Here is a 19,752-nt window from a genome sequence, read left to right on the forward strand (position 1 = left end):
TTAAGAGCTTCATCGGCCATCAGCAAGAGAAGCTATAATTTATTATGTAACTTGAAGTGGTGCGATACTAGCCCAGCGGCTAGTCGGGAGAGCCGATTTGATCAGGCGTTCCCTTAGCCGTCCGCACCGCGGCTTTATATATAAGAACGCTGCGCGAGGAAGAAAGGCCCTAGTTCTCTCCAGACTAGTGATGGGCTAAACTGCGATTTTCCGATATCAGTGATTTCTGTGAATGCTACTTTTCAGTATCTGTTATTCTTAACTGCGATTTGTCGCAGTTAAGGAACATAGGTCGTGTATCCCTCCGCCACTGCTATTTCTGCGATTTCTGCTACTTCCGCGATTTCTGCTACTTCTGTGACTTCTGCTACTTCTGCGATTTCTGTGACTCCTGCGATTTCTGTGACTCCTGCGATTTCTGCGACTTACTACTGTATGAAAAAGTTACATCTGTCAACACGGAAAATTGCATCGCAACAAACCTGTCATTGGCAAGTATGTTTTACGTTTTTTCTTCCGTTGGCTTTAATTTTGTATTAAAGAAACAACTGTGAAAATATTAATAGTGTAATTAATATGTAAGTAGCCGTACAGTACCGTAATAGTTCGTATTTAGAAAATGAATTCTAACATATTGTTATGTTCACAGGTACCTGAACTACATTTCAGTCACTCAGTAAAGTGATAACTGAAAATATCATTGTCAACAGATCTGAAGAAATTGCCACTGCATCTTTAGACCGTTTTCGTCAGACGAGAGGTTAGTTTCTAAGCGTTTCGATGGACTTAATTACTTCAGTGAGATCGTTCTTGCAAATGTGATATTCATTATAGCAAATATTAGCAATCTACTCTGTCAATTATATTTCTAGTAATTAATGACAGCAAAAATTGTTTAATAATCCTTGTGTTTTTGCAGACACAGTTCTGACTCTGATTACTGGTTGCTGTACGTATCTATCCACATCAAGGCTGTTGGGAGGGACTCGTGAAGATTCAAGACAGCTCTTAGAGGATTTGCAGTTTAAAAGTGAAACAATTGTGAAATAAGTGTGTGAATGATTAAGCTGTGTTTTATCGAAGTTGTTGTGCGATTTTAAAGGAATAGTAAATGTCAAATACAGTGAGTGAATAATAAAAATCTCATTTTCCACATGTTTAAGCCGTCGTATACCCATAATTTTCCGCCACTTACTTATTGGTAAACACTTGTTGGAGAGCGACATGCCCCCCCCCCCGCCCCCTTTCTACACAATCTTGGTGTGACACTGACCTGTAACATATCCCGAAGTCTACAATATGCATTTTGAGGCTGTTGATATGAAAGTGGGAAGTATAGATCTTCCAGTTAAATCAGGAATAGCTTAAGTGCATTACTTGAAAGTAACACAGGAAAAGCTTACTTATGTAGGTGGTAGTAGTGTCGGCAAAAAGTTCTTGTGTGTGAAGTTGCCATGTAGAACACCAGGTGTAAAACTTTTCTCCCGAGTCTTGAACTGTGTCGTAACAGAAGTGAGGCATTCATATGACTGTTTTCATTTCTCTACACTTATACAGATGTCTGAGTTCTGCTGTGTTAACATTGCAAAGTCCTGTAGGCATGTGGAGTATTAACCAAAACTGTCATATTGGAAGCAGAATCAAACACATTTGTTACGTTACTTGATATTTTCAGGAGAAAACGGCAATGTTGCTTCTTATTAATATAATACATTCAGAGTCACAGCAGTATTTGACCAACCATAACTGATGCTGAATGTGCATGTCGTCATATAATATGAAAGGCTTATTTCAATAGTGGTACAAGTCCATTACCTCCACTTTTCTGTCTATAATGCTTCTGAAATTAGTGATCCAAACAAACATAAATAAAGGTTCATCTCTAGCAAGAAGCCATATGCTTGAATATTTCTGGTATCTCAACTGCAGATTTTTCAGCGCTCATTTAACTTTACGACTCTATATCTCAAAATTAACAAAAATGGACTTGTACCACTATTGAAATAAGCCCTTCATATGCACACACAGCACATCGATCTCGTGAGGCACAAGGCTCTCATAACGAAGTACGTACGTCGGTCAACAGATGACACTAGGAAAAGTATGTTAACTGCGCTTTTTAGTTGCTACTTGCGACTCTTAGTTGCGATTTGTCACAGAAATCGCAGTTTGACTCGGTAGCGAATAGCGTAGTATGAACTTTGCTCAACAGATGGCAGTGCTAACTGCGCTTTTTAGTTACTACTTGCGACTCTTAGTTGCGACTTGTCACGGAAATCGCAGTTAGACTCCATAGCGTACCGCAGAGATGGGCGTAGTACGAACTTTGACCCACAGATGGCACTGTTAACCGCGCTTTTTAGCTGCTACTTGCGACTCTTAGTTGCGACTTGTCACGGAAATCGCAGTTAGACTCCATAGCGTACTGCAGAGATGGACGTAGTACGAACTTCGGCCAACAGATGCCACTGTTAACCGCGCTTTTTAGTTGCTACTTGCGACTCTTAGTTGCGACTTGTCACTGAAATCGCAGAAAGCAGTGCTAAATTCGACCAATAGATGGCTCACGTCTTTGAATGTGAAATACTACTTGCGACTGCTAACTGTGACTGAAATCGCAGTTAGATTTTGTAAAGTTGCTACTGTGATATCTGTGACTTCTCAGTCACTGCGATTTCTAACAGATACGCGATTTCCTGCCCACCACTACTCCAGACGCTGAATAGCACGTCATCTGTGCCGGGAGTCGCGTCGCGTCGGTATCATTGCTACAAACAGCCTCGGATGCCGTATTAAGTTACTCGAGATACGCGTAACCATGAAATCATTTTCGAGTGAAGTGTTAATTCTGGGATGATTTTCATTATGTAGCTTCAGTTTTCGTATGTCGTATTTTCACGTGCCGCCGCGGGACAAACATTCTACCATTATTTAGCGTGGCGTTTGATGAACCTAATCATCAAATTATGGCGAGCATTCATTTAAACATTTAATTTGGACATTTATAGATGCATCAGCGCATTAGACTCTGAACTGCTCTGTTAGTTAGGTTGTGTGAATTCTTTTGTTTTTCATCTGTGACTTTCAGAATATACTCAACTATTTTAGAAAATCGTTTTTGATTATAAATCCCGGACAATCTCCTAATTCCTCAGAGCTATAAGCTGTAACTATAAGTGTATTCTCAGATGAAGTGGGCACTAGGAATTCTAATTACAGGCTTCACGTTTTGCTAATCACTTTCTGGTAGCCAATATTGTAGTTAGAGAGCCAGTGTTGAGAACGGCAAACAACAGCAAAAATAATAGGAACATTTTTAAGAACAATAATTTCACCCGCCGCCGCACATATGGTGCATCGGCCAGGAAATGAAGTGTTTCTACATTCAAACATAATTATATAACAGCAACATATAGGGTGTTTCAAAAATGACCGGTATATTTGAAACGGCAATAAAAACTAAACGAGCAGCGATAGAAATACACCGTTTGTTGCAATATGCTTGGGACAACAGTACATTTTCAGGCAGACAAACTTTCGAAATTACAGTAGTTACAATTTTCAACAACAGATGGCGCTGCGGTCTGGGAAACTCTATAGTACGATATTTTCCACATATCCACCATGCCTAGCAATAATATGGCGTAGTCTCTGAATGAAATTACCCGAAACCTCTGACAACGTGTCTGGCGGAATGGCTTCACATGCAGATGAGATGTACTGCTTCAGCTGTTCAATTGTTTCTGGATTCTGGCGGTACACCTGGTCTTTCAAGTGTCCCCACAGAAAGAAGTCACAGGGGTTCATGTCTGGCGAATAGGGAGGCCAATCCACGCCGCCTCCTGTATATTTCGGATAGCCCAAAGCAATCACACGATCATCGAAATATTCATTCAGGAAATTAAAGACGTCGGCCGTGCGATGTGGCCGGGCACCATCTTGCATAAACCACGAGGTGTTCGCAGTGTCGTCTAAGGCAGTTTGTACCGCCACAAATTCACGAAGAATGTGCAGATAGCGTGATGCAGTAATCGTTTCGGATCTGAAAAATGGGCCAATGATTCCTTTGGAAGACATGGCGGCCCAGACCAGTACTTTTAGAGGATGCAGGGACGATGGGACTGCAACATGGGGCTTTTCGGTTCCCCATATGCTCCAGTTCTGTTTATTGACGAAGCCGTCCAGGTAAAAATAAGCTTCGTCAGTAAACCAAATGCTGCCCACATGCATATCGCCGTCATCAATCCTGTGCACTATATCGTTAGCGAATGTCTCTCGTGCAGCAATGGTAGCGGCGCTGAGGGGTTGCCGTGTTTGAATTTTGTATGAATAGAGGTGTAAACTCTGGCGCATGAGACGATACGTGGACGTTGGCGTCATTTGGACCGCAGCTGCAACACGGCGAACGGAAACCCGAGGCCGCTGTTGGATCACCTGCTGCACTAGCTGCGCGTTGCCCTCTGTGGTTGCCGCACGCGGTCGCCCTACCTTTCCAGCACGTTCATCCGTCACGTTCCCAGTCCGTTGAAATTTGTCAAACAGATCCTTTATTGTATCGCTCTTCGGTCCTTTGGTTACATTAAACCTCCGTTGAAAACTTCGTCTTGTTGCAACAACACTGTGTTCTAGGCGGTGGAATTCCAACACCAGAAAAATCCTCGGTTCTAAGGAATAAACCTTGTTGTCTACAGCACACTTGCACGTTGTGAACAGCACACGCTTACAGCAGAAAGACGACGTACAGAATGGCGCACCCACAGACTGCGTTGTCTTCTATATCTTTCACATCACTTGCAGCGCCATCTGTTGTTGAAAATTGTAACTACTGTAATTTCGAAAGTTTGTCTGCCTGAAAATGTACTGTTGTCCCAAGCATATTGCAACAAACGGTGTATTTCTATCGCTGCTCGTTTAGTTTTTATTGCCGTTTCAAATATACCGGTCATTTTTGAAACACCCTGTATTTTCCAACCAGCCGCCCCACACATGGTGCATCGGCCAGTAAATGAAGTGTTTCTACATTCAAACATAATTACATAACAGCAACATATTTTCCAACCAGCCGCCCCACATATGGTGCATCGGCCAGGAAATGAAGTGTTTCTACATTCAAACATAATTATATAACAGCAACATATTTTCCAACCAGCCGCCCCACAGTGTAACTGTTTGAAACTGTCGCCATCACATCTTGCAATTCATTAGGTAAGGGGCTCAGGATGCCTAACTCACAAATAAACACATTTGGCCTGACACAGGTCTATGGCAGGCAGAACGTATTGCCAGGAGTGAATGTGACAGTAGTGTGGGTGGAACCGTCGGCCAGTGAGTAGCTAGTGGCGTAGAACCGGCTGAATGCGTCTCCACCGCCGTGGGCTGATCCTTAGTGCCGAAGAAGTGGCAAGCGGCCATCGAAATTAACTTCGCCACTCCGTCAGGCTCACATCAGGCAGTATTCTGCAAACACTGACCGCATTTACTGGTTCACTTAACGCCCCTAAATACAAAACTGATCCCCGCCCTTTTTTCGCCTTCTCAGGCATCCTTCGATGTCGGCTGGTTGACAACCGAGTGAAAACCGCCAGTAACAGGTCGAGTTCTTGGCTACTTCGCACTGACTGATCCCAACATGCTCAGCATCATCAGGCGCCCTAACTTGGCTGGTATGACCTACAGCCTCTGCCAGGTTTTTCACTACCGCGCAATTTGCCCCGGCGAAAGTGCAAACACAACATCAGCGGCACTGTAATAATCCTCTCTTAATTAATATTTCTTCAGCGGGAATGCAACGAGTATTAACAAAATCGACTTGTTCACTAAGCCCGTAATGACGGTACATGTTAAAGCCGATAAGCCAACATGCCTGCAGCCGGGGGTGATTAATAATGTGGAATGTTTACGTATTACATTCCTGCGGCGAGGTAATTAATAACAGAGTAATTTTCCCTCCCGGGAGGGTCAGATAAAGCCACCACTTCTCAGACACGCTCAGCTGTGCGCTACGCTGTCGCTCGTGATATTCTCGTCTGGGTGAATAATAAATCGCTGAAACCGACGCGCTTTTCGTTTTCTTCCACCAAGTTTCTTTTATGCACGCAGGACTTTAATGCACCACGAAAAATCGTTGACGCGCATCAGAAAAAACAAACACTTCAAAAAATCACAGAACTTTCCCTCCGCAATAACTTTGAAGGTACGACGCTCGTCTCTGGACAGCCTCGTTGGGATAGGAAATCTCATCTGATTGCCCTTGATATCAGTAAAGACACACGAGATGGACAAATGGATTGCTATTTCGTTTTACACGTTTCTCACTTTACAGACGTCTCTAATTTCATCGGCACGCATACCACAGAGCAGGGTCAAGTATAAATATTACGCACTTCCTTCTGCTTAGGCAAATGGAGCAAATTTGTTGGTTCTTTTTGCATTTGATGTGGCCTACATGAGCCTTAAGGGGCTTATGGAGGTACCATTAGTTCATCGGCGATTCGTTAGAAAACCATGAACAGTCTTTTTTGCCATTTCTTCGTACCAAAACCGAGCCGCGGATTCCAAGACGGCTACGCACAACAAATGGCAGAAATTTTTAGGATGTAATCCAACGATTTCTATATCGAACAAGCTTAAAAATTTTCTTGATACCTTTATCCGTTCCCGAGATACAGAGTTTGAAGTTTACCTTATACGTACGCGTAAAATACGCAGGTAAAATCGGGTGTGAGGCGAATCGCAAATAATAAATAACGCAGTAAATAGTGAAGGGAAACACAGACAGAGAGAAACAAAGAGAAGATGACAATGAGTTGGGCAGAGTAAGCAGGTGAGAATGGGCAAATGCGACTGGTGCGTATGAGCGACTTACGGTGATGGATTAGTCGTGTGAGGGGAGATTGTGGGAGTGAGTAGAGTTGCATATTACGAAGGGCGCGAATGTATTCACATGTCAAAATTTTTGGGACAGGAAAGTAGAATGAGGCAGCTGATACCCCAATTTTCACTGACAGACTTTTAAGTAGGAGCATAGTCGCCTCTTTTGTGCTCCGATAGGAGCATTTTTCTGCTGGTATTTCAGTACAGGGTAGTAATAAGTAGGAGCCGGATTGTAATTACCTAAATAACAGTGAAATATGCAAGCATTTATGACCTAAAACTTAAATAAATATGACCTTAAAAAATAAAATATGACTCAATAGAAGTTTATTTAAAGCACTCTTGTTTATTTAATTTTTTATTCACCACAAAGAAATACAAAATTCACTTCTCAAAATATTGTAAGTATAGTTCTTTCTTTCTGTATGTTTTGTGGCTAATTTGCACCTATTTTTTGAATGTCTGAATGTTTTATTTTCTAAACACAAAGTACAGTGAAAAGCTCATCTATCGAAACAGTAAAACAATGTTTTAATTTCTACATAGTATTTAAAGCGTTCCACATTATTTAATACCGTATGTCAATCTTCAGTATCTGAAAAGTTGCACTGGATCACAAGGTGCATTTTCAGGTTTTCCATTGTCAAAGATCTACGGTTGTCACTGAGGATAGTTTTGTACCTGGAAAAGCTCCTCTCCACTTCACAAGACATCACTGGAGCGTATCTGAAGGCAGCCAGGTCACCGGAGTTCATCTTTGTTTCAGTATCTTCAAATGTTGCGCCATTCCGTGAAAGACTTTCACTAATTTCGCACAGTGTAGAATATCCAGGATTCCGTTGGAGAACACTTTGCAATTTTGTTTTCACTTTGTCAGCCACATGACCACGAGCTCGACCCAACTCACTCTGCCCATGTTGCACAGTACTCAGGGCCTCACATAGCTGAGTGCCAACAGCTTCCAGTCGTTTGATGGCTTTTGGTATCACTGAAAAATTGGCGTTGATGTATGCCAAGTTTCGAGACAATGTATCTGTAAAAACTTGTTTCACAATTTTGATAGCACTTGATTCATCACTATCAAGCTCGCAGAAGATCGTGTTTATTTGGGTGTAGTTGGTGCAGTAATACTCAGCAGCATTTAGCCAAGAACCCTATCGTGTAAGAACAGGTTAAGGTGGGAGGGGCGTTGAAGGTGCCTGTTCCTTGAATTTCTGCACCCGTAGCGGAGCCTTCACATATATTTTCTTGCTACAGGAAATTAATTTGTCCAGGTCAGAGTAATTTGATCGACCTCTTCGGCAACTGTGCAACGCATGTGCAAGGCAAGTGGTGTACACCATACTGGGGTAGAGAATCTGAAGCCCTTTGGCTGCTTTAGCCATATAGGAAGCACCATCTGTTACAAGCAGCAAAACGTTGTACACCATCCGGCCACAGTAGCTTCAGAGAGTTGTCAAATAAATTAGCAATCGTCGAACTGTTTATCGAGAGCTTCACACGTTAGTAGGAACATATCTCCAGGGCCATCAACTTTTAGAACACCAACTGCAACATTTGCAATATATCGCCCACTAATATCCGTAGTTTCGTCTATCGACAGCCAGATCTTTTGTTCAGCAATAGTAATTCGTATTTTGTTGAGCACATCATTGTAGCATACGGATAAATAGTTCTTTCTCAGTGCAGATTCATCTGGAATTGGATGTGTTGTGTACTTCTCCAAGAACCGTCTGAAGTGTGGATTCCTCAGCTTTTCCAATCGGATGTTGCAGGACACCATCATCTCACACAAATCCTTGCAGAATGATTACACGGTTGACGATTGACCTGTCTGTTCAAATAACAGCGTTTGCCTGCTGTTATTTTCAGCACTTCGTTTCACACAGCTGCTGTGTTTAGCGGTATTACAGTGTTGTTGCAGATTAAACCGCTTTTCTGCACTAACTTTAACTTCACACAGTTTACAAAATAATATTTTCTCATTAGTACTAAAGAACTTCTCTCCAAATTCAAGAACATATCCTCGCAACTTCACGCTGTCGGAGCACTTTGCTTTAGTCATGTTGAACAAGGCAAAGGCTGTATTCAAACTGGTTACTGGCAACACCTGTGCGACTGCGATGATCATTACGGCAGAAGCCGCCTTTGTTGGCTCTGAGAGCGTATTGTCGAATCTGCGCAACAATGTTTTATGTTCGCGAAACGACTGTTGTGGTACACCGATTTTCTGCTACAGTCCTGAGAAATAAAGCTGTGTACTATTTATCTTTTTATCTTTCATAATAGCGCGTTAAATATTGTCTCGTGAGCAACACATTCATTTTCTTGTTCGTGTGTCCCACCATAAGATATGAGGAAAACGGTATATGCATTTTTGGCGAAAGTTGACGGAAATATAACCTATTATATTAAAAGTTAGCCGCAATATGACCTATTACTTAAATTTGTTGAAATATGACTTTATATGCACAATCAAAATACATTTTTCGACACTAAAATGCCTAGATTTGTGTATAAATTGTTCTAAAATTCACCCTATAGTTCAGAAAAAATATGACTTGTCATTAAAAACCGAGTCCTAGTAATCAGTTATCTGTGCACGCCATATGACCACGGCAGCAAGCGATGTGCGGTTCTACGTTGAATAAGTTCAAAGGTCTCCATTAACTTAACGGCCTTAGCAGTTTGTTGTACTCTTCAGCTACTAGCATCCAACATTCTGTTGCGCAAAATAAACATGCCGTATAGAAAAACACAACATACAATGAAGGCGAATCACGACTACTACGTTAGCGGTCGAAACTGTCGTCCACACCTAGCTCTGGAAAAGGGCGTGCCTGGCCAATGCGGCAACCCTGGAGGGATCAAGAAGGCTTGACTTGGTTCAAATTCTGATTGGTTGTTACTATTTCTAAACCATCATCAGCTGCCAGTCACTTTCTTTTATTCTGCGCACCGGGTTTGTCAACAGCTGGACGCTTATCGAAACTTTTGTTTCACAACGCTCTCGTCGCGCCTGCTAGATAAACCGCGGAGGTTCGAGTCCTCCCTCGGTCATGGGTGTGTGTGTTTGTCCTTAGGATAACTTTGGTTACGTAGTGTGTAAGCTTAGGGACTGATGACCTTAGCAGTTAAGTCCCGTAAGATTTCACACACATTTGAACATTTTTTACATAAAGCGCATTTGTTCGCAGGCAATTTACGTGAAGCAAGTCTCGCGTAAATAAACCACTTATCGTACGAGTTACGGCGATTAATTTTTTCGTAAAAATCTAATCTTCGCATATGTCTTTTGTGGGTTACACATCACCACTTGTTTAATTTGGGAGCTTTATAAAAACGAATGCCTTAGCATAATTTTCAAGACTGTTTCTTTGCAAAGCCCTGAAATCCACTTGTACGTGATAAAGGCCGTGAAGTCCACGTTTCCTTTCCTTAATCCGTAAATTACCGACTTATAAAGCGTAACATATCGTGAGCGAAAGTTCCCTCCTCTGTGGGGCCTATCGACGTTTTCTCCCTCGCATTGTCGATCTCAATGACAAGAGCTGGCGCCTTTTCGAGGACATTTTCTTGTTTGGACTACGGGGTGAGAAGGGAGTTACCGCTGTAGCATCACCTCTAGTCTGCTTATACTAGGGAATCTTCAAAAACCGCGCTACACTATGTCGACATGCTCCATCACTTCTTGCCCCTAGACACCCGTCAGCTGAGTTTTATTTCCGAGACGCGCTGCTAAAGCCATGACTATCCGTTGACCGAATTCGACAGACCACTTCGTTTTGTATCAAGTTTTGTTCAGAATGGTATTAACTGAGTGGCAAGGACAGGCTGCAAGCTGCCACTTGTACCGCAGTGTCAGAGGCAATTGTGTCTGCTCGATGACAGCCTCGCTCTGTGTGAGCAGAGGAGCATTCATCAAATGGTTCAAATGGCTCTGAGCACTATGGGACTCAACTGCTGTGGTCATCAGTCCCCTAGAACTTAGAACTACTTTAACCTAACTAACCTAAGGATATCACACACATCCATGCCCGAGGCAGGATTCGAACCTGCGACCGTAGCAGTCGCGCGGTTCCGGACTGCGCGCCTAGAACCGCGAGACTACCGCGGCCTGCGGAGCATTCATCGTAAAAGGTACAAAGTGACATCTGCTGTGGCTAGTGTGGTGAGCAAAACCGAAACGGACAAGCAGCTAGCAGCAGTACGTTTATAAATACTCGACGTAGAAAGCAATCTGTGCGTATATCACAAAGCATTTTATTTATTTGCTAGAAGCGTTAATATGTCGTCTGTTTGTGTTCCATTAACGACGGAAAAGCCGGAAGCGCGGCGTCAGGAGAAGCCAGGCCGATCGGCGCTCGCAGCTGCTGGCGGTGCCCACTGGTGACTCAGTGGTGGCAGGAGCGCGCTCATAATGAGCTCACAGTGGTTTGCAGGTGGCGTAACAACTCCTCGTTCCCGCTGGCCATCGTCTTCATCTGCGCTGTACTGCTGTTCGTCTCTGATAGGGATGGTCAACACTTAGTGATACTCCACGAGTCCCGCTGGTGTAAACGCACAGCTTGTTTCCGAAGTGACATACCAGACAGAAAATAAGCGGTTGGTGAAACATAAATGGTAAACCACTTATTTCTCGCTCTTGAAGTGTACATACTATCATATGGCGCACTCTTATATTCTAAATACGGATATACTGTTCAGAAAAATCGTGGTTCTTAGGGCATCCTAGGCAATGAAATGCCCTTTGGGTTTTGAAGCTAAAATCACTTTGGAACAAAACCACAACATTTTATATCGCCATTAACGACAACAATAATGTTTATCAATTAATTGTGGGAAAAAAGATAGCAGTGTTCCATTTTATTGATTTACGGAACAAATATACAATGCTCTGCAAGACTTAATGACGACTTAGATAAACGTGACATATTGCATACTCGCTGGAAATGAATGAACGAGCAGTGAAGCACTTCTCCACTGGCAGACCAGTCGAGCACAGAAAGTTAGTCACACAGCACGAGGCCGGCGTGACGGCAGCACCAAATCTGGCTGGCCCCGCAGTGTGTGCCGGCCAACTGTGGAATGTGATCGTGTTCTTCATAACAACAACATCTGGATGCCTTCACATAGGGAATCAACAGGAAAGTGGAAGATGGACCAAGTGTAGCCCAGCGTTGATTAAGGAGCGTGGGCAGCATTTTAAAGAGGCCTGCATGTACGTAGTCTCATCCTCCACAGTGGAACGCGGACTGCACGATGGTTGATGACCAGTTGTGTTCCGTTGACACTCGCACATCGGCGGCACGATCTGCGAAGACGCCAAGAGCACAGGGACTGGACGATCGAAGAGTAGCATTAAGTGCTCTTCTCGAATGACAGCAGATCGAGTACGAGTAGTGGTGCTGGACGTATCTTCATACGGCGTGACGTGGGAACACGTACTGCGCCCACCAACTTTGTCGAACATGTTACTTTTTGTAGTTCAGGTGTTATGACGTGGGGAGGTATATGAGAGAGAGAGAGAGAGAGAGAGAGAGAGAGAGAGAGAAAGAGAGAGAGAGAGAGAGAGAGAGTGTGTGTGTGTGTGTGTGTGTGTGTGTGTGTGTGTGTGTCTCAGTACCTAAGGGAACAAACTTTTGAGGTCATCGGTCCCTAGAGATACACACTACTTAAACTAACTTATTCTAAGAACACCACACACTCCCATGCTCCAGGTAGGACTCGAACATCCGGCGGGAGACATCGCGCAATCCGTGACATGGCGCCTAGATCGCACGGTGGAGGCATATTACCCCATGGGCGTACTGACCTGCAAATCTCTGAACACGGCACACTCACCCGTAACCGTTTTTGTGAAACTGCGCTCCTTCCTCATATACGTCTTTTCAGGGGTGCATTCGGAGCTGAGTTCACTTTTAAGGAAGACAGTCAGCGACGTTATTGAACAGTGCGGATGGAGGAGCTCTTGGAACGAGAGTATATTCCGCGAATGGACTGGCCTGCCCGTCGCCCCAACTTAAATCCCGTCGAGCACGTGTCGGATGCATTGGGGAGATCCACAGGCGCCGCCGGCCATTAGTTGTGAACCGCGCTGGCTCGAGGAACGGAATGCCCTACGACAAGCACTCCATAACAATCTAGCGGCTGGCATACTAGGACGTTGCGGAGCATGCATAGCTATTGATGGTGCTCCCGCACCCACCTAAGATCCATGTCGCGCGTTTTGTAATGCGCAGGCGGCCATCGTAATAGCGGTGGCTTCAGTGTATTTACGATATTTGAATAAAACTGCCATTTCTGTTCCTCTCATTGCGTATTTCTTTCAGTTACTTTCTGTAGTATACTGTGGCGGTTCTTTGTATGTACCGTCGAAGTTCTATCTAGTTATGTTACTTGTCGGTGAGACACCATGCGAAAGTTATTCCGTCTTTAAGTTTTTCACACCAGAATATCACGGTCCAAATTCCGGAAAGAACTGGAGAAGTCGTACAGAGCAAAGTAATCTGTATTTGCCGGGAACAGCGCTCAGTTGGACTGGAAAGAATAAACCTTCCCCTTAAACGGCTTAGCACGATGCTCTCTGTTCTGGCTGTCCGAAAATTACTGCTTTGAAAGTAGACTTGTTCCGTTGTCTTTCGGCGTTCCTTGTTAATGGACTCCTACTTTCATTCACTTGTATACAGCACCAGAGCCGAAGCAAAAATATCCTGAAATTTGCATCCAAGTATCAGATCCACACTGTGATACCTGGTGATGGCCGGCCGCGGTGGTCTCGCGGTTCTAGGCGCGCAGTCCGGAACCGTGCGACTGCTACGGTCGCAGGTTCGAATCCTGCCTCGGGCATGGATGTGTGTGATGTCCTTAGGTTAGTTAGGTTTAAGTAGTTCTAAGTTCTAGGGGACTAATGACCACAGCAGTTGAGTCCCATAGTGCTCAGAGCCATTTGAACCTGGTGATGTGTTAAGTGAGTAAAATGACATGGGAATCTCGGCGAAGAAAGAGGTTTCAATAGTTGCCTGCGACCCGTAAGTATCAATGCGCTGAAAAGATGAGACTATTCAACATACTTACGCCGACTGAAACTCATTCTTAGTTAGAAAGTTGACGTAACTGCATTCGCGAAAACGTCTCTAGAACGGCGTGTAACATTCCGCTGCGGATCGAACGGATTCTTCTGCGCAGTGGACAGCGAGGACGGAGCCACCGGCGACATTTCGATCACGTGTTCGCCACGGCCGCCGTCTCGCGGATGGGGGGACAATCTGACGCGGCTGTGGCGTGACCTCGAAGCAACGCCAGGGAAACCGAGAACCAGGGGGCAGAGTAGCTAGCTATACGAATGGTGTGCGGAAGTTAGCAAACGAGGAGCAGCACAGACCGGCGAGAAGTTGGCTGGCTGCGCGCTGCGGATCAGTGCCCGTGGGGGCGGTGGACAGACAGCGGGGTCTGGCAGGCAGCGGCGCCACTAATTGGCGCGCAGACCCACCGTCAACTCGGCCGACAAAGCCAGGCGGTAACAGCCGACCAGCTGCCGCGGCGGCTGTGGCGCGTACCTCCACAGCCGGGGCACCGCCAGATACACAGCCAGCTCTGCTGCAGGGACAACCCCGTCACAGGCATTCTGGGAACGAATTCCCTACAAAGGACATTGTTACCTTGCTCCTCTAACTAAGTTTAGTGCCCTTTTCAAGGAGCTGTAATGAGAAACCATCCCGCTCTACCTTACCAAAGTGGCCGAGGTCAATACCGCGTAGTCATTGTGCCCCCAATGTCCGCAAATCCTATGATAGCTTCGGCTCCTTGGATGTTCTCCTACATAAAGACAGGATACTCTCCGCTCTAAAATGAGATACGTTCGTAATAAAGACTACGTGAACTACGAGTTTTAAAGTTTTTTATACAAAAGTAAAATTTCGTAGTTAATTTGTTGCTCGGATTCATCTACAGCTCTTCACCACATAATCCCCATCGCAGTATCGTAGCACGCAACCAGAGGTCCCAAAACCAAATTGCGCATTCCAGCTGATAGAGAGGAGTATCTTGCGATAATGATACGCATACGACAGCATGCACTATCTTCCAAACGCCGCACCTAAAAACGGGATAGTTCCGGGACTCGTACACGGGGCTCTACTGGTGACAGAAAGGTACAGTCAGGTTCTTTCGATAGCCTTTCAGCAATGGACCATTTGTACACCTAATGGAACGAATCGTCTTATTGTCATTATCCGACAATACAGGGACAAAATATGAATATTATACACTTCCTCTGCCGGCCGGTGTGGCCAAGCGGTTCTAGGCGCTTCAGTCTGGAACCGCGCGACCGCTACGGTCGCAGGTTCGAATCCTGTCTCGGGCATGGATGTTTGTGATGTCATTAGGTTAGTTAGGTTTAAGTAGTTCTAAGTTCTACGGGACTGATTACCTCAGATGTTAAGTCCCATAGTGCTCAGAGGCATTTGAATCATTTTTTGAACACTTCCTCTTATGCAAATGGAGCAGGGGGCCTTAAGGGGCTTATGGAGGCACTATGGGCTTTTCCTTAGAAAACCGCAAAATAGCCTTCCTTTAGCATTTTTTTTTTTTTTTTGTGCCAAAACCGAGCTCCGGATTCCAAGACGGCTATGCACAGCACAGGGCTGTAAATTTTATGATGAATTCCTACGATCCCGATCTTGAACAAACTTGAGAATTTTCTTGATAAATTTTACAGAGGTTCAAAATTACTCTACTTCACACGTGAAATACGCAGGTAGAATCCGGTGTGAGGCGAACACATAGCTTATAAGGTGACATAGCACGGAGAAATATCCTGTGAAGTCTCTCCGTTACCATCATAAGGGTTCAGGTAAATGTTTTTGTGTTGTCAAAATTTTTGTGCACGGTCTAAGGTGTAAAATTAGTTTTGCATTACTTCAGTTTCGTAGAAGAAAACTATCAAAATTTTACTTGTCAATATAGTTCTTTCCGTATGCATAACATGCCCTGCTGTAGCAGGGAAAAGAAGGGAACCTGCGGAAAATGCTCCTATTGGAGCACATAAAGTGCGAATATGCTCTTGTTTATTTAAAAGACTGACTGAGCAGTCAGATATCCACACTCCTCAGCAACAAATTTTCCCATAAATTTTGGCATACAATCATATTCTCGCTTTTTTATGCTGAGAGAGAGACAGAAAGAGAGAGAGAGAGAGAGAGAGAGAGAGAGAGAGAGATTGGTTGGTTGGTTGTTCGTTTAAAAGAGAGGGGGGAGGGGGGGGGGGGGGAAGGGACCAAACTTCGAAGTCATCGGTCCCTTGTTCCAAAGGAAACAAGGATCCCTCCCTAACCTTCTCCGTTCCCAACCTGCTGGGAGACGCCCAAAGGGACGACAGAGGACGCGATGGAAGGATCGGCTACTGGCAATAACCAAACAAGGGCAGCAGACAGCGGTAGAAGATAAGGCTGGGGACCGACAGCACTGGACCGCCATCTGCAATAAATACCTCCTATACTGAGATTGTGAGTTACTGGTGCTTGTTTCCTTTTTTTTTTGTACCTTTTCAAATTTTTATAATGTGCAGTTTGTTGTATTCTTTTATATTGTGGCTTGTACCCTTTTTTATTCTGCTGTAGGCCTTAAACGCCCGTAGATGCAATAAACGATTATGTACTTTCGAATGTTAAATAAGTTAGTTGGAAACATGGCGGACACCGGGCTGCTTTTCTCCACAACAGAAGCAAAAAAAAAAAAAAAAAAAAAAAAAATGTTTGTGTGACACCCACAAGGGCGCAAATCGGAATAACAACAAGAAGAGTAGAAAGTAAGTACACCTAAACAGCAATGCTTCGTAAATATTCAGCTCGCTATGTTGTTGTTGTTGTTGTTGTTGTTGTTGTTGTGGTCTTCAGTCTGGTTTGATGCAGCTCTTCATGCTACTCTATCTTGTGAAAGGTTCTTCATCTCCCAGTACCTACTGCAACCTACATCCTTCTGAATCTGTTTAGTGTATTCATCTCTTGGTCTCCCTCTACGATTTTCACCTCCACGCTGCCCTCCAATACTAAACTGGTGATCCCTTGATACCTCAGCATATGCCCTACCAACCGATCCCTTCTTCTAGTCACGTTGTGCCACAAATTTCTCTTCTCTCCAATTCTATTCAATACCACCTCATTAGTTATGTGATCTACCCATCTAATCTTCAGCATTCTTCAGTAGCACCACATTTCGAAAGCTTCTATTCTCTTCTTGTCTAAACTATTTATCGTCCACGTTTCACTTCCATACATGGCTACACTCCATACAAATACTTTCAGAAACGACTCCCTGACACTTAAATCTATATTCGATGTTAACAAATTTCTCTTCTTCAAAAACGCTTTCCTTGCCATTGCCAGTCTACATTTTATATCCTCTCTACTTCGACCATCATCAGTTACTTTGCTCCACAAATAGCAAAACTCATTTACTACTTTAAGCGTCTCATTTCCTAATCTAATACCCTCAACATCACCCGACTTAATTCGACTACATTCCATTATCCTCGTTTTGCTTTTGTTGATGTTCATCTTATATCCTCCTTTCAAGACACTGTCCATTCCGTTCACCTGCTCTTCGAAGTCCTTTGCTGTCTCGCGATGTATAATAGCTAAACAAAATTGTTATTTTGCACAGGGCAGCTGCATGTTCCGATTTGTTGTCGATGTTTTAACTATGAATGGCGGTAACTGAAAATGATCGAAAGCGAAAACGCATATTAGCTTCAACAAAAATACGTAAAAAAGTGGCTCGTTGCTGCATTTATTAGAACAATATAATCCACAGCCACGTAGCTCAGCAGCCAGTAAAATGGAGAAACTACTGTTCACACTGTCAGAAACAAGTTGAATTAGTGCTTTTACACAGCGAGCGGCTGAGCCTACATTCTCTCTTTCATAGCTGAGCACAGCCACGACCTTACCTCAAATTAGGGATAAATACAAAATTATGCAACACAGGTGTTGCCGTTTGTGCTACGCTCGTCTCTCTTGTATGGTGCTTACAGGTCTTGTACAGCGTGGTTGTTTTGATAAGAGCGTGGCGTTCTTCTCGGGAAGTGGTGTGACAGTGCGCAGTTATCGGGCGATTGAACTTTTATTTGGTAATTTGTTTCAAATGGTCGCTTTGCTGAGAGTTATTAATTTCATGCGATTATGTAGAGGGATGATATGGTGCTTTTTAAGATGTGCTCTCTATTCCTCTGTAATACGTGGGTTGGGACGCTTGTTTAGTTTTGTAAAGTTGTCGCCTTCGATGAATGTCTGCCTTTCCTCAGTGAATTGTTTCATATTTTCACATGTAGGGCATCACATTTGTTACTGCTGCTTTTCTGAATTCTAGTGTGCCGCGAACGGACTTTCGCAGTTTCTTCCTTTGTGTTTATCGCACTTCAAATGAAAGAACTGTCGTTTTTATGATTATTCAATTTCTCTGGTCACGTCTACGGTGAATAATAATGGAGAAAAAACCCTGGCAGTGATAATATAGCTGAAGAGTAAAACGCGCTTCAGTACGTCACCGGATGTAATCAGAGGCTGGAGAGTAACACGGACAGTAAAGAAATTTATAAATGTTAGTTGAAGTAAGGCAGGGAGAAATTGGCAGAGTAGTGGCAGCAGCTAGAGGGAATAATAATAAATCGCACACGGCGCGGCACGGCACGGAGGAAGCGACTAGCATGGTCCTCCGCTAAATGAATTCACCCTCCGGTTGTACAGATTGCCAGAGCGTATTTTCGGCACCCATTAAAAGGGTTTTTATGGTCTTTCAGCTACCCACTTCTAGCCAATGGAAGGGCGAATTCGATCTCCAATGAAAACAATCCCACCGCCGAACGCACCTGCTTTCAACAGGGGCGGATTTATTTCCTTAAAGCCGCGCCAGCAGTGTCTGTGAGTACGTCATCAAATGGTTCAAATGGCTCTGAGCACTATGGGACTTAACATGTGAGGTCATCAGTCCCCTAGAACTTAGCACTACTTAAACCTAAGTAACCTAAGGACATCACACACATCCATGCCCGAGGCAGGATTCGAACCTGCGACCGTAGCGGTCGCGCGGTTCCAGACTGTAGCGCCTAGAACCGCTCGGCCACTCCGGCCGGCAGTACGTAATCCCTCTCTTAAAAAGATGAATGGAGCCGATCACTGAAGCAGGCCATCTCTGCTGCCATGATGAAGATGATGTAACACATTAACATCCAGGGAGGACGTTCAGAAAACATCTTAGTGTACTGCGACTTCCGGTAGTCTTTTGGCGCCAGTCATTTTCGGAAAAAAAAGTTTTCTTCCACACGATGCAGCGGTCGAAAGCCGTTACAGGTGCGCATTCAAACCCATAAAAAACGTGAAGCACCTCCGCCATTGCGCTGAACTCACATCACTATAGTGACCCGTCATGTCGTCCAATGTCGTACGGCGTCATCTGGAAGCTGCATGGAGTGGCATGCGGTCATCACACCGTTTTCCCGCCGTCGTCGCCTTTCCAGACCTTGGAGCCGCTGCCTCACATTCAAGAGGCTCTTCTATTGGCATCCCAGTTCTCCCATCAAGGAAAAGCCACTGCAATTACAGGCAACTGAAGCCTGGTGCTCCACATGGCAATCAGGTGCGCTGGCGGCTCGGCTAGAGAGGCTGACGCTTTCAGAGGAGCACTTTAACAGATCATTATAAGCCTAAAAAGGACCGGGTGACAAAATCTTGATTAAACGGGAGGCAAGAAACGTCTCAGTACCAGGACCTACAATGTCGAAACGACAGATTCGCATTCAGCGGGAGGTGAATTCAGATCTGGCTCAGGTAACCGAATAGATGATTCAAGCATTTCATCACACTGTTCAAAAATAAAAGATTA

At 44.3% G+C, this 19,752-nt stretch overlaps 1 long non-coding RNA gene across 1 annotated transcript; it reads left to right on the forward strand.

Moving 5' to 3' along the window:
* Positions 1 to 410: 410 nt before the first annotated feature.
* LOC126198480 (uncharacterized) lies at positions 411 to 1,082 on the forward strand. The gene is made up of 3 exons (XR_007540079.1): positions 411 to 495; positions 650 to 760; positions 920 to 1,082. It is a non-coding gene; the product is annotated as an uncharacterized LOC126198480 (long non-coding RNA).
* The last annotated feature ends 18,670 nt before the right edge of the window (positions 1,083 to 19,752 follow it).

Source organism: Schistocerca nitens, chromosome 8 (assembly GCF_023898315.1).
Source record: "Schistocerca nitens isolate TAMUIC-IGC-003100 chromosome 8, iqSchNite1.1, whole genome shotgun sequence".
Classification (NCBI taxonomy): Eukaryota; Metazoa; Arthropoda; class Insecta; order Orthoptera; family Acrididae; genus Schistocerca; species Schistocerca nitens.